The sequence below is a fragment of the Haematobia irritans genome, chromosome 1 (genome assembly GCF_050003625.1).
Source record: "Haematobia irritans isolate KBUSLIRL chromosome 1, ASM5000362v1, whole genome shotgun sequence".
NCBI classification, from domain to species: Eukaryota; Metazoa; Arthropoda; class Insecta; order Diptera; family Muscidae; genus Haematobia; species Haematobia irritans.
The window spans coordinates 131,217,522-131,242,956 of record NC_134397.1 but is presented as its reverse complement, the minus strand read 5'-3'; the positions used below and the strand labels follow the sequence as shown (position 1 = coordinate 131,242,956).

At 33.2% G+C, this 25,435-nt stretch overlaps 1 long non-coding RNA gene across 1 annotated transcript; it reads left to right on the top strand.

Moving 5' to 3' along the window:
• Positions 1 to 11,688: 11,688 nt before the first annotated feature.
• Positions 11,689 to 12,045, top strand: LOC142241977 (uncharacterized). Its single transcript, XR_012723900.1, has 2 exons — positions 11,689 to 11,765; positions 11,860 to 12,045. It is a non-coding gene; the product is annotated as an uncharacterized LOC142241977 (long non-coding RNA).
• Positions 12,046 to 25,435: the final 13,390 nt, after the last annotated feature.

The window sequence follows — 25,435 nt, the reverse complement described above, 5'->3', positions numbered from 1 at the left end:
AGTATCCTATGGTGGATGGTATAGAAATCATTACCATATTAACCACGCCGTAGTTAATTTTTACTATTTTTAAAAAGTGTAGGAAGAGTTTTTCTGCACTGAAATGTATACCCGCGTAATAATTCGAGATATATATTTATATGCAAACGATAAAAATATATATTTTTTTTTCGCAGCAAAAAGAAGTCGAAAAAAGCCAAAAATCAAATATATGATTTCTGTGACTACACCCAGAAAAAAGTGCCTTCGAAACTAAAGGAAAAAATTTTCATCAATATAGTTTATCCATTTTATTTCCATTAAGGTAAATTTTTGTGAAGAATAATAAAATTTACTCGTTTCAGTAAAAAAATCCTAAACTGTAAGCAGTTAGGAATAGTTCATTAACTAGAATAAGGCATGGAATTTTACTCATACTATTTTCTTCGCTGGGTATAAGAATTTACTACTGAAAAAGAAAATTTTATTCACCGATAACAAAGCATTCGTAAAAATAAACAAAAACCGAACTAAAACCAAGTTTCCTCAAAATTAGTAAAATTTCTTATAAAATGATAATTGCGACTTCCTTTATAATAGAAAGTTTTTCATACATACGAACAACACTTGGCATAGAAAAATATTTTAGTTCATTCGTACTAAGAAGTATGCAATCCTTTCAAAACTTAAGGAAACACACTTGTTAGAATATAGGAAATTTTCCTAAATTTCTATTGTTTACCTGTAATCGATACCTGTCATCGTAATCGATGTGTTTGCGCGTGGGTGTAATCGATATATTTGCGCGTCGGTTGTTTTTTTAGTTGGAATCGCGTTGTTTTGGTATACGGAGAGATTGTTAAAAAATAATATGGTAAAATAATATAATAAATAACAAATAAAATATATAAAATATTTGTTATTTTAAATTAGTGAGAAAAATGTTCGTTTTTTTTTTAATAAATCTATCAATGTTCGTGATAGTGTATAAAGAAAGAAAACACCAGCAGAATAACAACCCTTTCATTTGTCTTCATTTTGGAATCTTCAATTATCAGGTAATATTCAGTGACGCTAACCTTTTGCAACTAAAATGTTTTATGATTTTTTATATTTGTAGGTATTGAAATTGTAAAAGGGGGACAAAATCGTTAGGCAGCAAATTATTAAAAGTGAAAAGTACAAGAAGAAGAAAAAGTGCGTTTTACAGTTGATAATATCACACGGAAATTGGAAATAGTGGAATAATAAACTAATATTTCAAAGAGATTCGATGCTGTTGATTCTTAATAAATATATTCAATATATTAATAAAACATGTCTTTTATTGAAGATAAAAATGCTTATAGAAATAAATAAAATTGTATTTAAAAACGAAGGTAAGCAGTTCTATTTATGAAGTAAAATTTTTACCACAAATGTGTAAGATTTGTCGAAATGAATGAAAAAATTTCAATAAAATCATTCCATATATTAATTCAAATTAGTTAAATTTCTTCATTCTGTAGTATAGTGGTATATAAATATAGGAAAATGTTAACTAATATATGGAATGCATTATTCCTAATTTCTACGAAAATCACATCGTTCAAACAAATAAAAATGTCTTTGGCGCTATACGAAGTTCAACTTTCTTCACAATGAGTTCATTTTAACTTAAAGAAGGGGTCACTTTTTTCTGGGTGTATGTAGTGATCTGCAATTCTGAAATTTACATTATAGAAAACGTTTGTCATATTTAAAGAATATTTAATTGTTCATTTTCAGAATGTTTCTCCCTGCCAAACAAAAACACAAAGAAAATTTCATTACCATTAATATCTCAGAAAAAAAAATTGGAAGTTCTGCCAATGGCACAACTTTAAAAGCACTTCCAAAATATGTACTCCCAAAGATGTTCTTTATTTCAACTACACAGGAAGTTATTTTAATTCAATTATTTATAACTCGCTTTTTTCTTATGTTTAATAGGTAATTTTTATTGTTAATAGTAATTTTGTATGTTTTAAAAATGTTAAAAACAGAGCAAGCTTTAATAAAATGGTACAAATTATTGAAATTTTGTCGAAAAAAAATCAAAATCCATTCAAGAAATATTGCGAATTTTTATACCCTCCATCATAGGATGGGGGTATATTAACTTTGTCATTCCGTTTGTAACACATCGAAATATTGCTCTAAGACCCCATAAAGTATATATATTCTGGGTCGTGGTGAAATTCTGAGTCGATCTAAGCATGTCCGTCCGTCCGTCTGTTGAAATCACGCTAACTTCCGAACGAAACAAGCTATCGACTTGAAACTTGGCACAATTAGTTGTTATAGATGTAGGTCGGATGGTATTGGCTTGTGGAGCCTCTAACAGAAGCATATTTCATCCGATCCGGCTGAAATTTGGTATATGGTGTTGGTATATGGTATCTAACAACCATGCAAAAATTGGTCCACATCGGTCCATAATATATATAGCCCCCATATAAACCGATCCCCAGATTTGGCTTGCGGAGCCTAAAAGAGAATCAAATTTCATCCGATCCGGCTGAAATTTGGTACATGGTGTTGGTATATGGTCTCTAACAACCATGCAAAAATTGGTTCACATCGGTAAATAATTATATATAGCCCCCATATAAACCGATCCCCAGATTTGGCTTGCGGAGCCTCAAAGAGAAGAAAATTTCATCCGATCCAGCTGAAATTTGGTACATGGTGTTGGTATATGGTCTCTAACAACCATGCAAAAAGTGGTCCATATCGGTCCTTAATTATATATAGCCCCCATATAAACCGATCCCCAGATTTGGCTTGTGGAGCCTCTAAGAGAAGCATATTTCATCCGATCCGGCTGAAGTTTGGTACATGGTATTGGTATATGGTCTCTAACAACCGTGCAAAAATTGATCCACATCGGTCCATAATTATATATAGCGCCCATATAAACCGATCCCCAGATTTTGGTTGCGGAGCCTCAAAGAGAAGCAAATTTCATCCGATCCGCCTGAAATTTGGTACATGATGTTGGTATATGGTCTCTAATAACCATGCAAAAATTGGTCCACATCGGTCCATAATTATATATAGACCCCATATAAACCGATCTCCAGATTTGGCTTGCGAAGCCTCAAAGAGGAGCAAATTGCATCCGATCCGGCTGAAGTTTGGTACATGGTATTGGTATATGGTCTCTAACAACCATGCAAAACTTGGTCCACATCGGTTCATAATTATATATAGCCCCATATAAACCGATCCCCAGATTTGGCTTGCGAAATTTGCTTCTCTTGGAGGCAAATTTCATCCAATCCGGTTGTAATTTGAAACATGGTGTTAGTATATGATCTTTAACAACCGTGCCAGTATTGGTTCATATCGGTCCATAATTATATATAGCCCCCATATAAAACATTCTCCAGATTTGACCTCCGGAGCCTTTTGGAGGAGCAAAATTCATCCGATCCGGTTCAAATTAGGAACGTGGTGTTAGTATATGGTCGCTAACAACCATACCAAAATTGGTCCAATCACACAAAAATTGATCCATATCGGTTCATAATCATGGTTGCCACTAGAGCCAAAAATAATCTACCAACATTTTATTTCTATAGAAATTTTATTTCTATAGAAAATTTTGTCAAAATTGTATTTCTATAGAAAATTTTGTCAACATTTTATTTCTAGAGAAAAATTTGTTAACATTTTATTCGGTTCATAATAAAATTTTTATCTTTGTCAAAATTTTATTTCTATAGAAAATTTTGTCAAAATTTTATTTCTATAGAAAATTTTGTTCAAATTTTATTCGGTTCATAACCATGGTTGCCACTCGAGCCAAAAATAATCTAACAAGATTTTATTTCTATAGAAAATTTTTTCAAATGTTTATTTCTATAGAAAATGTTGTTAAAATTTTATTTCTGTAGAAATTTTTGTCAAAATTTTCTTTCTATAGAAAATTTTGTTAAAATTTTATTTCTGTAGAAAATTTTGTCAAAATTTTATGTCTACTTTGTCAAACTGAATTATATACGTAGGTTAGGTTAGTTTAGGTTAGGTTAAAGTGGCAGCCCGATTAAGATTCAGGCTCACTTAGACTATTCAGTCCATTGTGATACCACATTAACTAAAAGTACCTATTGCATATGGGTACTTCTAGTTTTAACCGCTGAACCTTCTTGATTATTTTTCTTTGTTGAACCAACCAGATTGTTCCAAAAACATTAGCAGACTGCTTAAGTTAACGTTTTCCAGATCCTCCAGTAATCTGAAGCTATATGCTCCTAAAAGTTTTTTGCGCTTTACACAAAATGCAGGACACTCACACAAGAAGTGTTTAATTGATTCTTTTTCCTCCGCATCATGACAGCTCATACAATAGTCGTTATATACGTATTGGATCGATCTTTTTTGACTTACATACAATTTGGACTTACATACAATTTAGAAGATGGTGTTAGGAGGTTTTAAGATACCTTGCCATCGGCAAGCGTTACCGCAACTTAAGGAATTCGATTGTGGATGGCAGTGTTTAGATGAAGTTTCTACGCAATCCACGATGGAGGGTACATAAGCTTCGGCCTGGCCGAACTTACGGCCGTATATACTTGTTTGAAAATATTTTAATTCAAACGTTTCGGACAAGCGTTAAAATGCATTAAAAAATTATAAAAATTATTTATTTGTCAAAATATGACAAGATTTTTTAATTCACATCCAAAACATTGAATTTGACGTGTCCACCATGGACATCCGTCCTATGACAAGCCCGTCTTAAATTCATCGCTTCTGCGCCCATTTTGCACAACTTCGGGATCCAAAAAGAACATTTTCACTACTTTTTTGGCGACGCTTTTTTTACTGGGATGTTTGAACAATACAACCAATATTTTGTTTTGATCAATCCTGAAAATATATATGCTTGAAGCAAAATGTGTTTGGGGTATATGTTACAGAAGCGACTTTTTTTGAGGGTGAAGGCTTGCAGTTTTCTTTAAGATTTTTAAACAATTTATTTAATATCGGCCAGAGTCGAGTATATTGAAACAAACCAACGCAAACCTTGTGTCAACTTTTATAGGTGTACTATTGCCAGTTTGATTTCATATAGACATATGAAAATCGGGCTTATATACACCCAAAAAAAAGTGAACCCAGCGTGGAAGAAAATGTAGGTTTATTTTAGAAAATTTTAACTAAAATAGTTTTCTAATTGCAACATGTTACAAATAAGTTAATACTTTTTGTCAAATTGAAGAAAATTTATTAAAAATAATTAATTTTTTTCTCTTGTTTAAGAAAATTTCATATGTTGAAAGAAAAAATTGGATTTAAAAATTGTTAAAATGTCTTTAGCGCTATACGAAGTTCATGACAGGTACAATTTTAGTAAAATTTACTCATTTGAGAGACTTATGAACTCAATTTAAGCAAACTTCTGCCATTTTAAGAAAATATGAACTATTATATTTTTTAGTAAAATTGTGCACTATATTTGTATACAACTTTTTTTCTTATTTTTAGTTCATGTCATTAAAGTTAGCAAAAAATTATTCAACTAAGGAACATTTACTCATATTGTGCAAAATTTAACTAAAATCAACTAATCTTCATGAACTAAAATAAAGTTCAGTTGGCATTAGAGCCCCTTTTTTCTGGGTGTAGAAATCAAAATCAACGTATTTGTTCTTTGTATGCCCACATGTTGTAACTAATTCCGATTTTTTCCACTACAATTTTCACAGTTCCAACATTTTCTTTGGAAAAATGCAAATTACTTTTGCATACAAATGTCAATATCTTTTTATAAAAAAAGTTAAAATTCTTTTAATATGCACTGAAAAAACAGTGAACCTACCAGGAAGAAAAATTTCGGTTAATTTTAGAAAATTTTAACTAAACAGTATAACAAACGCTGGCACACGCCGATGTCATAAAAATAAGTAAATATTTTTCGACAAATTCAAGAAAATTTATTTGACATAATTAAGTTTTTTCACTTGTTAAAGAAAATTTTGTAGTTAGAAGGAAAAAATTGGAGTTCAAAATTGCAAGAATGTCTTTAGTGACATACGAAGTTCATGATGGTGTTTAATCCTTCACCCATGTTCCGATATCCACTTCAATTCCACTTCCACTATTCACGTCAAATCCACGAATGTGAAAATTTGGTGTTCTTAATTCCACGCTCTTTTTTGAACTTTTCTGTAACCAGCTGGGTTACACAAATCACCCAAAAATTCACTAAGGCGGAAATCAAAATAAGTGGAATCAATAGACTTATTATAATTTATTATTGTTATACCCACCACCATAGAATGGTGACGGGGTTATAATAAGTTTGTCATTCCGTTTGTAACACATCGAAATATCGATTTCCGACTATATAAAGTATATATATTCTTGATCAGAGAGAAATTCTAAGACGATATAACGATGTCCGTCTGTCTGTCTGTTTGTTGTAATCACGCTACAGTCTTCAACAATGAAGCAATTGTGCTGAAATTTTGCACAAACTCGTCTTTTGTCTGCAGGCAGGTCAAGTTCGAAGATGGGCTATATCGGTCCAGGTTTTGATATAGTCCCCATATAAACCGACCTCCCGATTTGGGGTCTTGGGCTTATAGAAATCGTAGTTTTTATCAAATTTTGAAATTTGAAATCTAGAGGTATTATATGACCATAAAGAGATGTGCCAAAAATAGTGAGTATCGGTCCATGTTTTGGTATAGCCCCCACATAGACCGATCTCCCGATTTTACTTCTTGGGCTTATAGAAACCGCAGTTTTTATTCAATTTACCTGAAATTGGAAATCTAGAGGCATTGTAGGACCACAAATACGTGTGCCAAAAATTGTAAATATCGGTCCATATTTTGGTATAGCCCCCATATAGACCGATCTCCCGATTTTACTTCTTGGGCTTATAGAAACCGCAGTTTTTATTCAATTTACCTGAAATTGGAAATCTAGAGGTATTGTAGGACCACAAATACAGGTGCCAAAAATTGTGAGTATCGGTTCATGTTTTGGTATGGTCCCCATATAAAACGACCTCCCGATTTGAGGTCTTGGACTTATAGAAACCGTAGTTTTTATCCAATTTGTCTGAAATTGGAAATCTAGAGGTTTTAGGACCATAAAGAGGTGTGCCGAAAATGGTGAGTATCGGTCCATATTTTGGTATAGCGCCCATATAGACCGATTTCCCGATTTTACTTTTTGGGCTTCTAGAATCCGAAGTTTTTATCCTATTTGCCTGAAATTGGAAATCTAGAGGTATTTTCGGGTCATGAAGAGGTGTGCCGAAAACGGTGAGTATCGGTCCATATTTTAGTATAGCCCCCATAAAAACGATCTCCCGATTTAACTCCTTGGGTTCCCAGAAACCGTAGTTTTTATCTGATTTGCCTGAAATTGTAAATATTCTGGTATTTTAGGTTCACAAAAACGTGTATCGGATTAAGTTTTTATCGGTCCATTTGGTAATACCTCCATATAGACCGACTTCACTTCTTGAGGGTGTAGAAGGCGCACTGATCATGAAAATTGCTTGAAACTCAATGTAAACTTTCCAGATTTTACTTCTACAGATTTAAGATTTCAAGACGTTATTTTATAATTTTCTTGCACACTTACAAAAGATGTTAATGATTCCTCTAAAACTCAAACAAAAATGGTTCTTATAAATCCAGAATCTGATATAGTCCTCATAGGTGAAATCTTTAAATTTATCTTCGGGAAGTGTCCTCAAGTCCTCAAGCCCTCCTGAAATTTCAAAGGAAACCCTAATATTTGGTTCATGGTGGTGGGTATTTAAGATTCGGCAGTTTAAGATTACGCAGTTTTAATAAAACTCATGTATCAAATATAAAACATTTCAAATTTTTTACGCGAGTACTTTTTTAACCGGAAATACACCCATCTTGGACACAATTCAACTTTCACCAAGACAAGTGAATTGATTTCACGAAAATTCCGGTGAAAGTGGATTGTAGGACACGAAAATCGTGGAATTGATTCACATTCACCTGGAAGTGAATTTGGGAACATGGGCATTTATCCTATATTTGTGTATATTTTTTCCTCGGTTTTAGTTAATTTAACTAACGTAGACAAAAAACAAGTAAGGAAAGTCTAAAGTCGGGCGGTGCCGACTATATTATACCCTGCACCACTTTGTAGATCTAAATTTTCGATACCACATCACATCCGTCAAATGTGTTGGGGGCTATATATAAATGTTTGTCCCAAATACATCCACTCAAAAAAAAAAATGAACTCACTATTTCACTAAAGCCAATTTAACTATATTTTAGTTCATGAAATTATTATATTTGGAGAAAGTTTCGTTTATTCTAATAATTTTTTGCGTACGTTAGTTAAATGAACTAAAAGACGGGGAAAAAGTGAAATAAATTTTCTTGAATTTGTCGAAAAATATTTACTTATTTTTGTGATATCGGCGTGATGCCAGCGCTTGTAATACTGTTTAGTTAAAAATTTCTAAAACTATTCAAAATTTTCTAAAATTAATCAAAAGTTTTCTTCCTGGTGGGTTCACTGTTTTTTCAGTGTACATTTAAATATCACTCGATCTGGAAGAATATGATAGACTTCTACAAAATCTTCAGACTCAAAATTTAAGTCGGCTAATGCACTAGGGTGGAACACAATGTTAGTAAAAAATATGGGAAACATTTAAATCTGAAGCAATTTTAATGAAACTTCGCAAAAGTTTATTTATGTTTTATCGCTCGATATATATGTATTAGAAGTTTAGGAAAATTAGAGTCATTTTTACAACTTTTCGACTAAGCAGTGGCGATTTTACAAGGAAAATGTTGGTATTTTTGTCGAAATCAGAAAAACATATATATGGGAGCTATATCTAAATCTGAACCGATTTCAACCAAATTTGGCATGCATAGCTACAATGCTAATTCTACTCCCTGTGCAAAATTTCAACTAAATCGGAGCAAAAAATTGGCCTCTGTGGTCATATGAGTGTAAATCGTGCGAAAGCTATATATGGGAGCTATATCTAAATCTGAACCGATTTCAACCAAATTTGGCACGCATAGCTACAATGCTAATTCTACTCCCTGTGCAAAATTTCAACCAAATTGGGGTAAAACTCTGGCTTCTGGGACCGTATTAGTCCATATCGGACGAAAGATATATATGGGAGCTATATCTAAATCTGAACCGATTTCAATAAAATTTGGCACACTTGACTATAGTACTAATTGTTCTTTAAGCAAATTAGGGTAAAACTCTGGCTTCTGGGGCCATATAAGTCCATATCGGGCGAAATATATATAAGGGAGCTATATCTAAATCTGAACCGATTTCTTCCAAAATCAATAGGGTTCTAGTCTGAGCCAAAACACATACTTATGCCAAATTTGAAGTCGATTGGAATAAAACTGCGACCTAGACTTTGATTACAAAAATGTGTTCACGGACAGACGGACATGGCTATATCGACTCAGGAGCCCACCCCGAGCATTTTTGCCAAAGACACCATGTGTCTATCTCGTCTCCTTCTGGGTGTTGCAAACATATGCACTAACTTATAATACCCTTTTCCACAGTGTGGATCAGGGTATAATTATGAAAGTAGAGGAAACTTTCTCCACACAGAAAAAAAAGTGTCTCGTAAATTTAAGAAACTTTTTACATTAATTTATTGCAAGAATTTTCCAGAATTTTAGTTCATTTTTCGAATCTTCAACGAAAATTAACTACTCGGAAGGAAATTTTACAAATTCTAAGTAGCAATCGTTTAGTTCATGGCCTACAAAATACGATGGAAATTTCCTTAAAAAATTTCTTATCTGGTAGTTAAAAATTCGTTTGTCATGCTATAAAACTACTTGTGAAATGTAAAGTATTTTGTAAATAATAAGTGCAATTTACTATAAGATTTTTTTGTATGAGAAAATATTTTTTTACGAAAAATGAACTTGAAAGTGGATAGCAATTTCTTACTGACAATTCCTATAGTTAATAATTGTTGGTAAAAAATTACCCAATGAAATATTTTTAGTTCACATGTAATTAAATTTATAGACATTTTCGTCAAAAATGGTAGATAACATTTCTTGGAAATTTTGCAAATTTTAAGTTAAACGTTTCATTGATCGTAAACTGGTGTGCCTTTACGAATATTATTCTTATAGTAAATTGTCAGCAGATGCGATGAACTAATGCATAGTACAGACATCTTTATCGGCGTAGTGGAATGTGATTAATGTAAAGATGATGTTACTTGAGTTTTGTTGTGTATACATGAGCGTGGGGTTGTTTGTTATTTTTGTGCATTTAGTGGTTTGTGTGTGTGTGTTTGTTATTCGCGGATGGTTTATTTGGCTGGATGAGGTGTTGTTTTCAATAAAGGCACATGTGTTTTTGTTGTTGTAGGAATGTTTTGGCGTTGCTTGGTTTTGTTTGGCATGCTTCAGTTGTATAGTTGGCGTTGGCGTGGGCTGTTGCATCTTTTAAGTAGGTATGCAACAAGGGAGTATAAGGCATGGAATATTTTGGATTTTTTAAACATATATTGGTGTTTGTTTATTAAACCTTTTAAATGAAAGTTATTAATATTTTATCGGTAGTTTAGAAAAAAGTTATTACGAATATTTAGGAAAATATGTTGAAATTGAAAGTGTATTGAAATTTTTATTATTCTATGTAAAAAATTAATATTCAATTCCAGATGAATTTGGAAAATTTTTGTTATATCTCAGCGTATAGTTTATTCATAAATTGGTAAGTATTTTTTTAATATGACTTTCTTTTAAAAATAATATTTTTTATGTATATTATTATTTGTTAATTATTTTTTTTGGAAACCAGTTTAATGCTTTTCTTTGTTGTAAAAACAATATTTAATTTCAGAGCAACTCCAGATGGATTCGAACAAATAAAAAATAGAGAATTGGTAAGTTTTCTTTTAAAAATTGGCTTTATTTTAACTAGAATATTTACGTTTTTGTGATCTTTTTATGATCAAAATTACAGGTTTTTAATGCCTTATTTTAGTATTTCTTTAATCAAATTTTTTGGAAACCAATGTAATATTTTTAATGTAAAAACAATACATTTGGACAAATTTTTAGTACTCCTTTGCCTGTAATTTAATAGTGAATTGGTAAGGATTCTTTAACTTTCTTTTAGCCCTGGACAGTCATCCTTATTTTTTGCACATTAACGTCAGCCTTTGTCATTTTGACTACGGCTCATTTCAAGACGCTAAAATTTTCATCGTGAGCGAAAAAGTGAACCAAACTTGAGTTTATTTTCTTATTCAATTTGGTTTTAAGTAGTATAAAACAAAAATTCATAAAACGGTCGAATTAGTATAACTTAAATTCGCCATTTCCCAATAGACTAAAATGCATTTTAAATCGAAAATGAAATTACGTGTCGTCATTTTGATTTTTAATGCATATTATTATTTTTTTCATTAGATTTTTTGAAAACTTATTTAATAATTTTATTTAATATTTAATTTCAGAGTAACCCAAATAAATTTGGACAACTTTTTATATTTCCCCTCAGCGTGCAATTTAATAGAGAATTGGTAAGTTTTATATTAAAACTTTGGGTTTCTTTCAACTAGAATATTTATTTTATTATATCCTTCACATCGATAACAACACAGTTTTATGAGTTTATATAGAATACTTCATTATTTTTCTAATTGTTTCAGGTACAAATTTTATGAGATACGTTTTCCAAAGAAAAGTTGAATTCTTTACACCATTTGATAAAATGCCCCAAATATGGTAAGTTACAAGCTAAAATGAAGAATTAAAAATTATATTTCATTACATGGTGTTAATTTTTAACAATTTTCATTTTTGTTTCCATTTTTTCCAGCAAGATATGTGAAAAAACTACCTACGATGAATAAAAAAAAGGATAAGTCAAAATGTCCAAACAGCGGGTTCAAATGAACTACTCTCTGTTCCACGTGGTCATAATTTTTATTCACAAAAAACATTGTATTAAGAACTTTCATCATAAGTTTTTATAATAAAGTACTTTTGCTTAAAGAAAGTTTAATTTTAATGTATGAAAATTTTCATAATAGTAAAACGGTTTGTTGTTCCTTTAATTATTTAATTTCTCTGTACTGTGGAATGATTGATTTAAAAATAGTTTAGTCGTCGACATTTTAAAGAGACTGTTAACCAATTTTTATTATCGGGTTTCCCACAAAATAAGCAAGTAAACCAAAATAATACTGACTTTTTAACTTGGTAGGGGTATATAAATCTTATGGTGTTGTAAAAATGAACTAAACTACAATGTTATAGATGAACTAAAATTTAAGAAAATATAAACTAGACAAGTTGAAAAAAATCTTAAGGGCTAAATCATGGTCAATATTACTACAGTTTAGTTTATTTTGCAATGGAAAAGGGTTCACTGTTTTTTCAGTGCAAGCATAATAATTCCATGAACTAAAAGTTAAATTGGCTTTAGTGAAATAGAGAGTTCACTTTTTTTTGAGTGTTGGGTTTTCATCCTAAGGTACACCCAGAAAAAAGTGCCTTCGAAACTAAAGGAAAAAATTTTCATCAATATAGTTTATCCATTTTATTTCCATTAAGGTAAATTTTTGTGAAAAATAATAAAATTTACTCGTTTCAGTAAAAAAATCCTAAACTGTAAGCAGTTAGGAATAGTTCATTAACTAGAATAAGGCATGGAATTTTACTCATACTATTTTCTTCGCTGGGTATAAGAATTTACTACTGAAAAAGAAAATTTTATTCACCGATAACAAAGCATTCGTAAAAATAAACAAAAACCGAACTAAAACCAAGTTTCTTCAAAATTAGTAAAATTTCTTATAAAATGATAATTGCGACTTCCTTTATAATAGAAAGTTTTTCATACATACGAACAACACTTGGCATAGAAAAATATTTTAGTTCATTCGTACTAAGAAGTATGCAATCCTTTCAAAACTTAAGGAAACACACTTGTTAGAATATAGGAAATTTTCCTAAATTTCTATTGTCTACCTGTAATCGATACCTGTCATCGTAATCGATGTGTTTGCGCGTGGGTGTAATCGATATATTTGCGCGTCGGTTGTTTTTTTAGTTGGAATCGCGTTGTTTTGGTATACGGAGAGATTGTTAAAAAATAATATGGTAAAATAATATAATAAATAACAAATAAAATATATAAAATATTTGTTATTTTAAATAAGTGAGAAAAATTTTCGTTTTTTTTTAAATAAATCTATCAATGTTCGTGATAGTGTATAAAGAAAGAAAACACCAGCAGAATAACAACCCTTTAATTTGTCTTCATTTTGGAATCTTCAATTATCAGGTAATATTCAGTGACGCTAACCTTTTGCAACAAAAATGTTTTATGATTTTTTATATTTGTATGTATTGAAATTGTAAAAGGAGGACAAAATCATTAGGCAGCAACTTATTAAAAGTGAAAAGTACAAGAAGAAGAAAAAGTGCGTTTTACAGTTGATAATATCACACGGAAATTGGAAATAGTGGAATAATAAACTAATATTTCAAAGAGATTCGATGCTGTTGATTCTTAATAAATATATTCAATATATTAATAAAACATGTCTTTTATTGAAGATAAAATTGCTTATAGAAATAAATAAAATTGTATTTAAAAACGAAGGTAAGCAGTTCTAATTATGAAGTAAAAGTTTTACCACAAATGTGTAAGATTTGTCGAAATGAATGAAAAAATTTCAATAAAATCATTCCATATATGAATTCAAATTAGTTAAATTTTTTCATTCTGTAGTATAGTGGTATATAAATATAGGAAAATGTTAACTAATATATGGAAAGCATTATTCCTAATTTCTACGAAAATCACATCGTTCAAACAAATAAAAATGTCTTTGGCGCTATACGAAGTTCAACTTTCTTCACAATGAGTTCATTTTAACTTAAAGAAGGGGTCACTTTTTTCTGGGTGTATATTAATAATATTAGGATATATTACAAATTTTGGGAAATCGTAAGAACTTTTGACTTTTACTACATTTTATACAGGTATATGACTTTTCCGACGTTTACAACTTTTTAGAAATCCAAAAAAAAGATGATCTCTGACTGCAAGCATAAAGGGCTATGTTAAACACGCCGAAACATATCAAGATTTTATTTAAAATTGTTTAATAAATGTAAAACAGAATAAGTTATCACTAATTTTTTTATTCATAGCCAAACTCTTTGTAGAAACCAAGTATGAGAAACGTTTTCATATTACAGAAATGTACGTTACACCATAAATCAAACCTAATATGTCAAAGGGCCTTTCGCACCTACATATGCTTTGGTAAATTTGTAAGCTTTCAATTTTTATATTGACGTAAGTAATATAAACAATAACAATTTATTTTTAACATGTGCATCCCAAAATGAAATCTGAACATAATACTTGGAGGATGGATAAGACATAAAACTAATGGCAATTGTCTGCTCATTAAGACGTGTTTCACGTCTTTTAATAACGAGTAAAACAGCATTTTCCCCCTCCCCCCGTCCTACGGCAAAGAAAACCAAATATTGAACAAAGATGTTTTCCTCACCAAAAACAGCCACTACTGGTGATGGCCAACAAGCCAACAAAAGGAACCTCATGAAGATGATACATCAATGAATATATGCTGAGGTTGGAGCTGGAGCTGATTCGTTTGTTGTTTGTTTGGTTTTTGCAAGGTGGCTGCATATCTTCTTTAGCATTGCCAAAGGTTCCATCCGCATACCAAATCCGATGAAACCACACCAACAAAAAAACCCCCCAACTAAACGACAGAAGACATGCAAGACTTGTTAGTGTCGTTTTATTTGGGCAGATGATACTTTTTTTTGGATGTGGCTTTACAATCCTCTCTCTCTCTCGATATCTCTGTAAACAGGGATTAAAAATACAGTCAGGTATATTTGGTTAATAGTAGATGGATAAATGAGTAGAGTACTCGTATCCCCATGCAAAAAGCCACGACTATTTACGTCAAATGGAAAAGTGTCAATGATTATGTAAGGTCGTTGATATACAGACAACAGGCGTACTGAAACAAAATGGCAAGAGTAACATTTCAAAATTCCAAATACATTTTGGGATTCGCCTACACCTTCCTATTGGCGCTTCCGAAATGTTAACCATTGCCAAATTGAAAAGTGGACAGGATTTAATAGAAGTTCATGCTTGTTGCTGGGCTTGCTGCAAAATACATCATAAAGCAAAATGTTCATATGCTTATTTTGGTTTAGCATTTATTTCCGATTGTAAATCAATTTTGATTTTAATTTGTATTCATTTTTATTTGGCTATATAAAAACAAGTAAAGGGTGGTTAAAATTTCAAGGGCCGATGTTGATTTTGAATAAAACACAAACTATTAGGAAATTATTGTAATTTTATTTTATTATGATATATTGGTATTACTCAATTATGTATGGAACAAAATATTGGCCAAATGGGCGCCGCGACCTCGTTGGCACACCACCATCCGATGGTCGAAATTTTCGATGACGCTGAGGCATAATGGAGGTTCTATGCCGTTAATGTGCCGAATTATCTCATCCTTTAGCTCTTGAATTGTTGCTGGCTTATCGACATACACCTTTTCTTTCAAATAACCCCAAAAAAAAAGTCAAACGGTGTCAAATCACATGATCTTGGCGGCCAATTGACATCGCCATTACGTGAGATAACACGGTCATTGAATTTGCCATTGTTTCGTGAGCTGTGTGGCAAGTGGCACCGTCCTGCTGAAACCACATATCGCCCACATCCATATCTTCCAATTCGGGCCATAAAAAGTTCGTTATCATCTCGCGATAGCGAACACCATTCACAGTAACTGCCTGACCGGCCTCATTTTGGAAAAAAATACAGCCCGATGATGCCGCCAGCCCGTAAACCGCACCAAACAGTCACTCTTTGTGGGTGCATTGGTTTTTCGACAATCACTCACTCTCATTCGCCCATATGCGGCAATTCTGTTTATTGACGAATCCACTGAGGTGAAAATGTGCCTCATCATTGAAGATGATTTTCTTCGAAAATTGATCATCCACTGTTGCCATTTCTTGGAACCATTTAACACGTTGTTGGATTGTGTATCTCCCATGGTTCAAATTGAGTAAGTCTGAAATAGAGAAATGTCAAATAAAATTCGGAAAAAACTTGGTGTTTATGTGTGGTTCACATTCAACATCGGCCCTTACAATTTAACCACCCTTTATATACGGCCGTAAGTTCGTCCAGGCCTAAGCTTATGTACCCTCCACCTGGACTACGTAGCAAAGTTTCCTTAAAATTGCTTCAGTTTTAAATGTTTCCCATATTTATACCCTTCACGACTACTGTGGTACAGGGTATAATAAGTTTGTGCATTTGTATGTAACGCCAAGAAATAGTGGTCATAGACCCATCTTTTAGTATACCGATCGGCTTTGAATTAAATTCTGAGTCGATTTAGCGATGTCCGTCTGTCTGTCTGTCTGTCCGTCCGTCTGTCTGTATATGTAATTTTGTGCACAAAGTACAGCTCGCAATTTAAGTCCGATCGTCCTCAAATTTGGCATAGGGCCGTTTCTTGGGACAGAGACAATCGCTATTGGTTTTGGAAAAAATCGGTTCAGATTTAGATATAGCTGCCATATATATTTATCCCCGATGTGGTCATAGTTAGCGTGTTTATCAACCGATTTTCTTGAAATACCGTACATCCAAATATTTTATAAATCTCGAAAATCTTGCAAAATATCAGCCAAATCGGTTCAGATTTAGATATAGCTCCCATATATATCTTTCGTCCGATTTAGACTCATATGACCACAGAGGCCAAAGTTTATTATCGATCTTCGTGAAATTTTGCACAGAGGGTAGAATTAACATTCTACCAATGCTTGGTAAATTTGATTTAAATCGGTTCAAATTTAGATATAGCTCCCATATATATCTTTCGTCCGATTTGAGCTTATATGGCCACAAAAGCCAGAGTTTTGCCGTGATTTGCTTCAAATTTTGCACAAGGGGTACGTTTAATAGTATCGTTAAGAGTGTCAAATTTTGTTAAAATTGGTCGAGATTTAGATATAGCTCACATATATTTTTCGCCCGATTTGGACTTATAGGGTCTCAAAAGCCAGAGTTTTGCCCTGACTTAATTCAAATTTTGCACAAGCGGTACTTTTAACGATACTATTGTATGTGCCAAATATGGTCAAAATCGATTCAGATTTAGATATAGCTCCCATATATATCTTTCGTCCGATTTGAGCTTATATGGCCTCAATATCCAGGGTTTTGCCGTGATCTGCTTCAAATTTCGCACAAGGAGTACGTTTAGTAGTATAGGTAATTGTGGCAAATTTGGTTGAAATCGGTTCAGATTTAGATATGGCTCCCATATATATCTCCCGTCCGATTTGAACTCATATGACCAGGGGGGCCAAAGTTATACTCCCATTTACGTGAAATTTTGCAGAGATTGCAGAATTATTATTCTAACTATGCATGTCAAATTTAGTCAAATTTGGTTCAGATTGTATATTGCTCCCATATATACGTACACCAGAGTTGGGGAAATATGGTAGACTGTTTCATATTTTAGACCCATTTTCAATGGGATTTTCCTCCAAATTGACTGGATAGTTTCCTCAGAGAATACAAATATGCCCAAAATTCTCACACTTTACACAAAATTTTGTGAGTATTTCCCCATATCTTAGCCATATCCTACACATTGCAATGCCAAAATTTCCACAAAACGGATGAGTTTTAAATAAAGCTCCAAGTCGCCCGACTAGACCAAATAATATGTCACAACCCACACTTGACCAATATCTTGGCGAGATCTAACCAATATCCTTGTAAAATCGCCACTGCTGAGTAGCAAAAATTGTAAATATTACTCTAATTGTCCTATACTCGAATACATATGTATCGCCTGAAAAATCATAAATCTCTTTTGTGCAATTGCATTAAAATTTCTCTCGTTTCATATATCCCATATTTTTTACTAACATTGTGTTTCATCCCAGGGCGTTAGCCGATTTAAATTTTAATTCTAGAGTTTTTGTAGAAGTACAAAAAATTGTTTCCATTAAAAGTATTTGTATCTGGAAATGCAAAGTTTTATATAGCTCCCAGCAAATTTTAAGTAGTTGAGATGGTAACACAAATGTTTGTCTACATGGTGGTGAAGGGTATAATATAGTCGGCTCCGCCCGACTTTAGACTTTACTTACTTGTTATACCCTCCATCATAGGATGGGGGTATATTAACTTTGTCATTCCGTTTGTAACACATCGAAATATAGCTCTAAGACCCCATAAAGTATATATATTCTGGGTCGTGGTGAAATTCTGAGTCGATCTAATCATGTCCGTCCGTCCGTCCGTCCGTCCGTCCGTCCGTCCGTCTGTTGAAATCACGCTAACTTCCGAACGAAACAAGCTATCGACTTGAAACTTGGCACAAGTAGTTGTTATCGATGTAGGTCGGATGGTATTGAAAATGGGCCATATCGGTCCACTTTTACGTATAGCCCCCATATAAAGGGACCCTCAGATTTGGCTTGTGGAGCCTCTAACAGAAGCATATTTCATCCGATCCGGCTGAAATTTGGTATATGGTGTTGGTATATGGTCTCCAACAACCATGCAAAAATTGGTCCACATCGGTCCGTAATTATATATAGCCCCCATATAAACCGATCCCCAGATTTGGCTTGCGAAGCCTAAAAGAGAAATAAATTTCATCCGATCCGGCTGAAATTTGGTACATGGTGTTGGTATATGGTCTCCAACAACCATGCAAAAATTGGTTCATATCGGTCCTTAATTATATATAGCCCCCATATAAACCGATCCCAGATTTGGCTTGTGGAGCCTCTAACGGGAGCATATTTCATCCGATCCGATTGAAATTTCGTATATGGTGTTGGTATATGGTCTCTAACAACCATGCAAAAATTGGTCTACATCGGTTCGTAATTATATATAGCCCCCATATAAACCGATCCCCAGATTTGGCCTGCGAAGCCTAAAAGTGAAGCAAATTTCATCCGATCCGGCTGAAATTTGGTACATGGTGTTGGTATATGGTCTCTAACAACCATGCAAAAATTGGTCCACATCGGTCCATAATTATATATAGCCCCCTTATAAACCGATCCCCAGATTTGGCTTGCGAAGCCTAAAAGAGAAGTAAATTTCATCCGATCCGGCTGAAATTTGGTACATGGTGTTGGTATATGGTCTCCAACAACCATGCAAAAATTGGTCCATATCGGTCCTTAATTAGATATAGCCCCCATATAAACCGATCCCCAGATTTGGCTTGTGGAGCCTCTAAGAGAAGCATATTTCATCCAATCCGGATGAAATTTGGTACATGGTGTTGGTATATGGTCTCTAACAATCATGCAAAAATTGGTCCACATCGGTCTATAATTATATATAGCCCCCATATAAACCGATCCCCAGATTTGGCTTGCGGAGCCTCAAAGAGAAGCAAATTTCATCCGATCAGGCTGAAATTTGGTACATGGTGTTGGTATATGGTCTCTAACAATCATGCAAAAATTGGTCCACATCGGTCTATAATTATATATTACCCCCATATAAACCGATCCCCAGATTTGGCTTGCGGAGCCTCAAAGAGAAGCAAATTTCATCCGATCAGGCTGAAATTTGGTACATGATGTTGGTATATGGTCTCTAACAACCATGCAAAATTTGTCCACATCGGTTCATAATTATATATAGCCCCCATATAAACCGATCCCCAGATTTGGCTTGCGAAGTCTCCAAGAGAAGCAAATTTCATCCAATCCGGTTGTAATTTGGAACATGGTGTTAGTATATGATATTTAACAACCGTGCCAGAATTGGTCCATATCGGTCTATAATTATATATAGCCCCCATATAAAACGTTCTCCAGATTTGACCTCCGGAGCCTCTTGGAGGAGCAAAATTCATTCGATCCGGTTCAAATTAGGAACGTGGTGTAAGTATATGGTCACTAACAACCATACCAAAATAGGTCCAATCACACACAAAATGGTCCATATCGGTTCATAATCATGGTTCCCACTAGAGCCAAAAATAATCTACCAAAATTTTATTTCTATAGAAAATTTTGTCAAAATTTTATTTCTATAGAATTTTTTTTTTCAAATTTTATTCGGTTCATAATCATGGTTGCTACTCAAGCCAAAAATAATCTACCAAGATTTTATTTCTATAGAAAATTTTGTCAAAATTTTATTTTTGTAGAAATTTTGTGAACATTTTCTTTCTATAGAAAATTTTGGGAAAATTTTTATTTCTATAGAAAATTTTGTGAAAATTTTATTTCTATAGACAATTTTATTAAAATTTTATTTCTGTAGAAAATTTTGTCAAAATTTTATGTCTATTTTGTCAAACTGAATTATATACGTATTGGATCGATCTTTTTTGATTTAATATATACCACGTATGGACTTACATACAATTTAGAAGATGGTGTTAGGAGGTTTTAAGATACCTTGCCATCGGCAAGCGTTACCGCAACTTAAGTAATTCGATTGTGGATGGCAGTGTTTAGAAGAAGTTTCTACGCAATCCATGATGGAGGGTACATAAGTTTCGGCCTGGCCGAACTTACGGCCGTATATACTTGTTTTTACTAACATTGTGTTTCATCCCAGGGCGTTAGCCGATTTAAATTTTAATTCTAGAGTTTTTGTAGAAGTACAAAAAATTATTTCCATTAAAAGTATTTGTATCTGGATGTGCAAGCTTTTATATAGCTCCCAGAAAATTTTAAGTAGTTGAGATGGTAACACAAATGTTTGTCTACATAGTGGTGAAGGGTATAATATAGTCGGCTCCGCCCGACTTTAGACTTTACTTACTTGTTATACCCTGCGCCACACTGTGGAACAGGGTATTATAAGTTAGTGCATATGTTTGTAACACCCAGAAGGAGACGAGATAGACACATGGTGTCTTTGGCAATAATGCTCAGGGTGGGTCCCTGAGTCGATATAACCATGTCCGTCTGTCCGTCTGTCCGTCCGTCCGTCTGTCTGTGAACACATTTTTGTGATCAAAGTCTAGGTCGCAATTTAAGTCCAATCGCCTTCAAATTTGGCACATGTTCCTAATTTGGGTCAGAATAGAACCCTATTGATTTTGGAAGAAATCGGTTCAGATTTAGATATAGCTCCCATATATATCTTTCATCCGATATGCACTAATATGGACCCAGCAGCCAGAGTTTTATACCGATTTGCTTGAAATTTTGTACAAACATAACACTTAGTCGTATAGTCAAGTGTGCAAAATTTGATTGAAATCGGTTCAGATTTAAATATAGCTCCCATATATATCTTTCGCCCGATATGGACTTATATGGCCCCAGAATCCAGATTTTTGGCCGAATTTGGTTGAAATTTTGCACTAGGAGTACAATTAGCAGTATAGTCAAGTGTGCAAAATTTGATTGAAATCGGTTCAGATTTAGATATAGCTCCCATATATATCTTTCGCCCGATATGGACTAATATGGTCCTAAAAGCCAGAGTTTTGGCCCAAATTGGTTGAAATTTTGAACAGGGGGTAGATTTAGCATTGTAGCTATGCGTGCCAAATTTGGTTGAAATCGACTCAGATTTAGATCTACCTCTAATATATATCTTTCGCCCGATATGCACTTATATGGACCCAGAAGCCAGATTTTTATCCCGATTAGCTTGAAATTTTGCACAAGGAGTACAATTAGTAGTATAGTCATGTGTGCCAAATTTGATTGAGATCGGTTCAGATTTAGATACAGCTCCCATATATATGTTTTTCTGATTTCGACAAAAATGGTCAAAATACCAACATTTTTCTTGTTAAATCGCCACTGCTTAGTCGAAAAGTTGTAAAAATGACTCCAATTTTCCTAAACTTTTAATACATATATATCGAGCGATAAATCATAAATAAACTTTTGCGAAGTTTCCTTAAAGTTGCTTCAGAGTTAAATGCTTCCCATATTTTTGTACTAAACTTGTGTTCCACCCTAGTGCATTAGCCAACTTAAATTTTGAGTCTATAGATTTTGTAAAAGTCTATCAAATTCTGTCCAAATCGAGTGATATTCAAATGCATGTATTTGGGACAAACCTTTATATATAGCACCCAACACATTTGACGGCTATAGTATAGTCGGCCCCGCCCGACTTTAGACTTTCCTTACTTGTTTTTTACTAACATTGTGTTCCACCCTAGTGCATTAGCCGACTTAAATTTTGAGTCTATAGATTTTGTAGAAGTCTATAAAATTCTGTCCAGATCGAGTGATATTTAAATGTATGTATTTGGGACAAACCTTTATATATAGCACCCAACACATTTGACGGATGTGATATGGTATCGAAAATTTAGATCTACAAAGTGGTGCAGGGTATAATATAGTCGGCCCCGCCCGACTTTAGACTTTCCTTACTTGTTTTTTACTAACATTGTGTTCCACCCTAGCGCATTAGCCGACTTAAATGTAGAAGTCTATCAAATTCTGTCCAGATCTAGTGATATTTAAATGTATGTATTTGAGACAAACCTTTATATAGCCCCCAACATTTTTGACGGATGTGATATGGTATCGAAAATTTAGATCTACAAAGTGGTGCAAGGTATAATATAGTCGGCCCCGCCCGACTTTAGACTTTCCTTACTTGTTTGTTCTGCATTTTGATATATGGTATAATTTATTTCTATTTGGAGTTACATGATGTCTGCGTTGTTACATTTGATGGGCACGAAGTAAATATGGAATGATTACTTATTGTTGAAATTGAACCAAAATAGAGTGTATAAAAATATTCGATGTTTGCTTTCACGATATTATAAATACAAAAAACTATGAATTAGTTTATAAATAAATAAAAACAAATAAATAAAATTAATTTTGTGTTGTCTTTTCTCAAGTGGCGTCCTTTTTTCGACGAAGAAAAAAGTTTTTTTTTATAAAGATCAAAACATTTTAGGTTTTGACCATATTCTTTTAACTGGAAGAAAAACATTTTTGACGAATACCATATAATAACATTTTAGATGAGGACAATTTCATTTTTCTTAGAACTATGTTACATGTGAAAATGTTACATGGTCGCCGCAAAAATAGCTCCTATCTTATTATTTTGCTCTCGAATACGATTGTGACAATCATGTTTCTTCTCTGAGTGCAGAATCTGATTTAGTCTTGATAGGTAGAATATTTAAATTTATCTTCGGGAAGCGTACTGGTTGAACTGATCTGTTTGGGAGAATATCTGTCATCAATTCCCCTGAAATTCTATGTATTATCAAGTAACCCTCTACTTCGAAGAGTTTTCAAAGTAAACTATTATATTTGATTCATGGTGGTGGGTATTAAAGATTCGGCCCGGCCGAACTTACTACTGTATGTACTTCTTTTTAAATAATTCTGCAACTTTTGAACGGATAAAGATATCAAATCAAAGCAAATCTTATGCTTTGATTTACTTGAAATTTTGCAGGAGGAGTCTAATTGATAGTACAGTAAAGTGTGCAAAATTTGGTGAGAATCGGTTCAGATTTAGATAGCTCCCATATATATATTATCTATTGTCCGATATACACTTGCATGGCCACCGGAAACAAAATTTTCACTCCGAGACCACAGTTTTACTCCGATTTACTTGAAATTTTGCTGAAATCGGTTCTAATTTAGATATGCCCCCATATATATCTTACGTCCGATATGCACTTATATGGCTCCAGAAGCCAGATTTTTTTCTCCGATTTCCTTCAAATTTTGCACAAGAAGTATATTTGACAGTGTGCCGAGTTTGATTTAAATCGGTTTAGATTTAGGTATAGCCCTGGGAGCCACCGTGATGCAATGGTTATCATGCCCGCCTTGCATACACAATCTCGTGGGTTCGATTCCTGCTTCGACCGAACACCAAAAAGTTTTTCAGCGGTGGATTATCCCACCTCAGCTTCTCTAAGTGGTTTCACTGCAATGTGGAACGCTTTTCGGACTCGGCTATAAAAAGGAGGTCCCTTGTCATTGAGCTTAACATGGAATCGGGCAGCACTCAGTGATAAGAGAGAAGTTCACCAATGTGGTATCACAATGGACAGAATAGTCTAAGTGAGCCTGATACATCGGGCTGCCACTTAACCTAACCTAACATAGGTATAGCCCTCATACAAACGTACATTTGAGGAAATGTATTATTTTACCCGAGTTAGTGATGTTTAGTGCAAGTTTTTGGCTAAGCACGGGTCTAAATGTAATACATCGTTGAAAAGATATTAACATAGAGAGAGTTTTATTTTTATGCAATTGAGAGGAACAAAATTTTTCAAAAATTCAGATTTTTTGGGAATTAAAAATATGAATTGAAACCTTAATAAACCTTTGAACTAATTGTGGTATCATTATAATTTTAGCAGGGAAAATTGTTTTAAGAAATATTGCTGAATATACCATTCCCAAAATTAATATCAAAAATCGCCAAAGTGTGGACATATATTGAAATCCAGTTATTTTTTTAATTTTCATATTTCTCAGCAGTTTACTGGTAGGATGTTGAAACCTTTTACAGTTAGTTAGTGGACACATAGAGCTTTTTAGAAAACAGATCGGCTTAGCAATCGGCCAGCTTTGCCAAATGGGAATCTTTTTAAACAAACTTTTTTCTTTTTGAAAAATTGCCAATGTTGGGAGGAGAAGAACTCATACTACTACTTGATCAAAATAGCCAATAAAAGCTTATTATATATTTAATTATTTAATTATTTAAAGCTATACTAAGCTTATAGTAAATATAAGATGAGTATGGGAAAAAAAATAAGGGGAAGCTTTATCAACTGAGGCCATCAGCTAGATTATTAAAATAAAAGAATAAAAGAATTTAAATTATGATTTTCAATTCTGAGATAAATTTGTTAATATTTTTAATATTCAATAAAAGCTTAAAACGTATCCTTATAAGAAACAAGTAAAAAAGGTTGGGAGAAATCTATAAAAAATGTTATGACAGAAATTCTTTCTGTCTGTATGTGCCTTTTACCATGAAGAGGTGCACCGAAAATGATGAGTATCGGTCCATGTTTTACTAAAGCCCCCATATCGACTGATTTTCGTTTTTGGGATTCTGGAAACCGAAGTTTTTATCCAATTTGCCTGAAAATCTATAGGGTTTTCTATCAGTCCATTTGGTAAGGCCTCCATATAGATCGATTTCACATCTTAAGGGTATAAAAGGGGCACTGATCATGAAAATGGCTTGAAACTGAATGTAAAATTTCCAGATTTAACTTTTCGCAATCATTTAAATAATGGGGGTAAAAATCTACAGATTTAAGATTTAAAAGCAAGGCGTTATTTCATAATTTTCTTGCACACTTACGCGAGATGTTTATGAT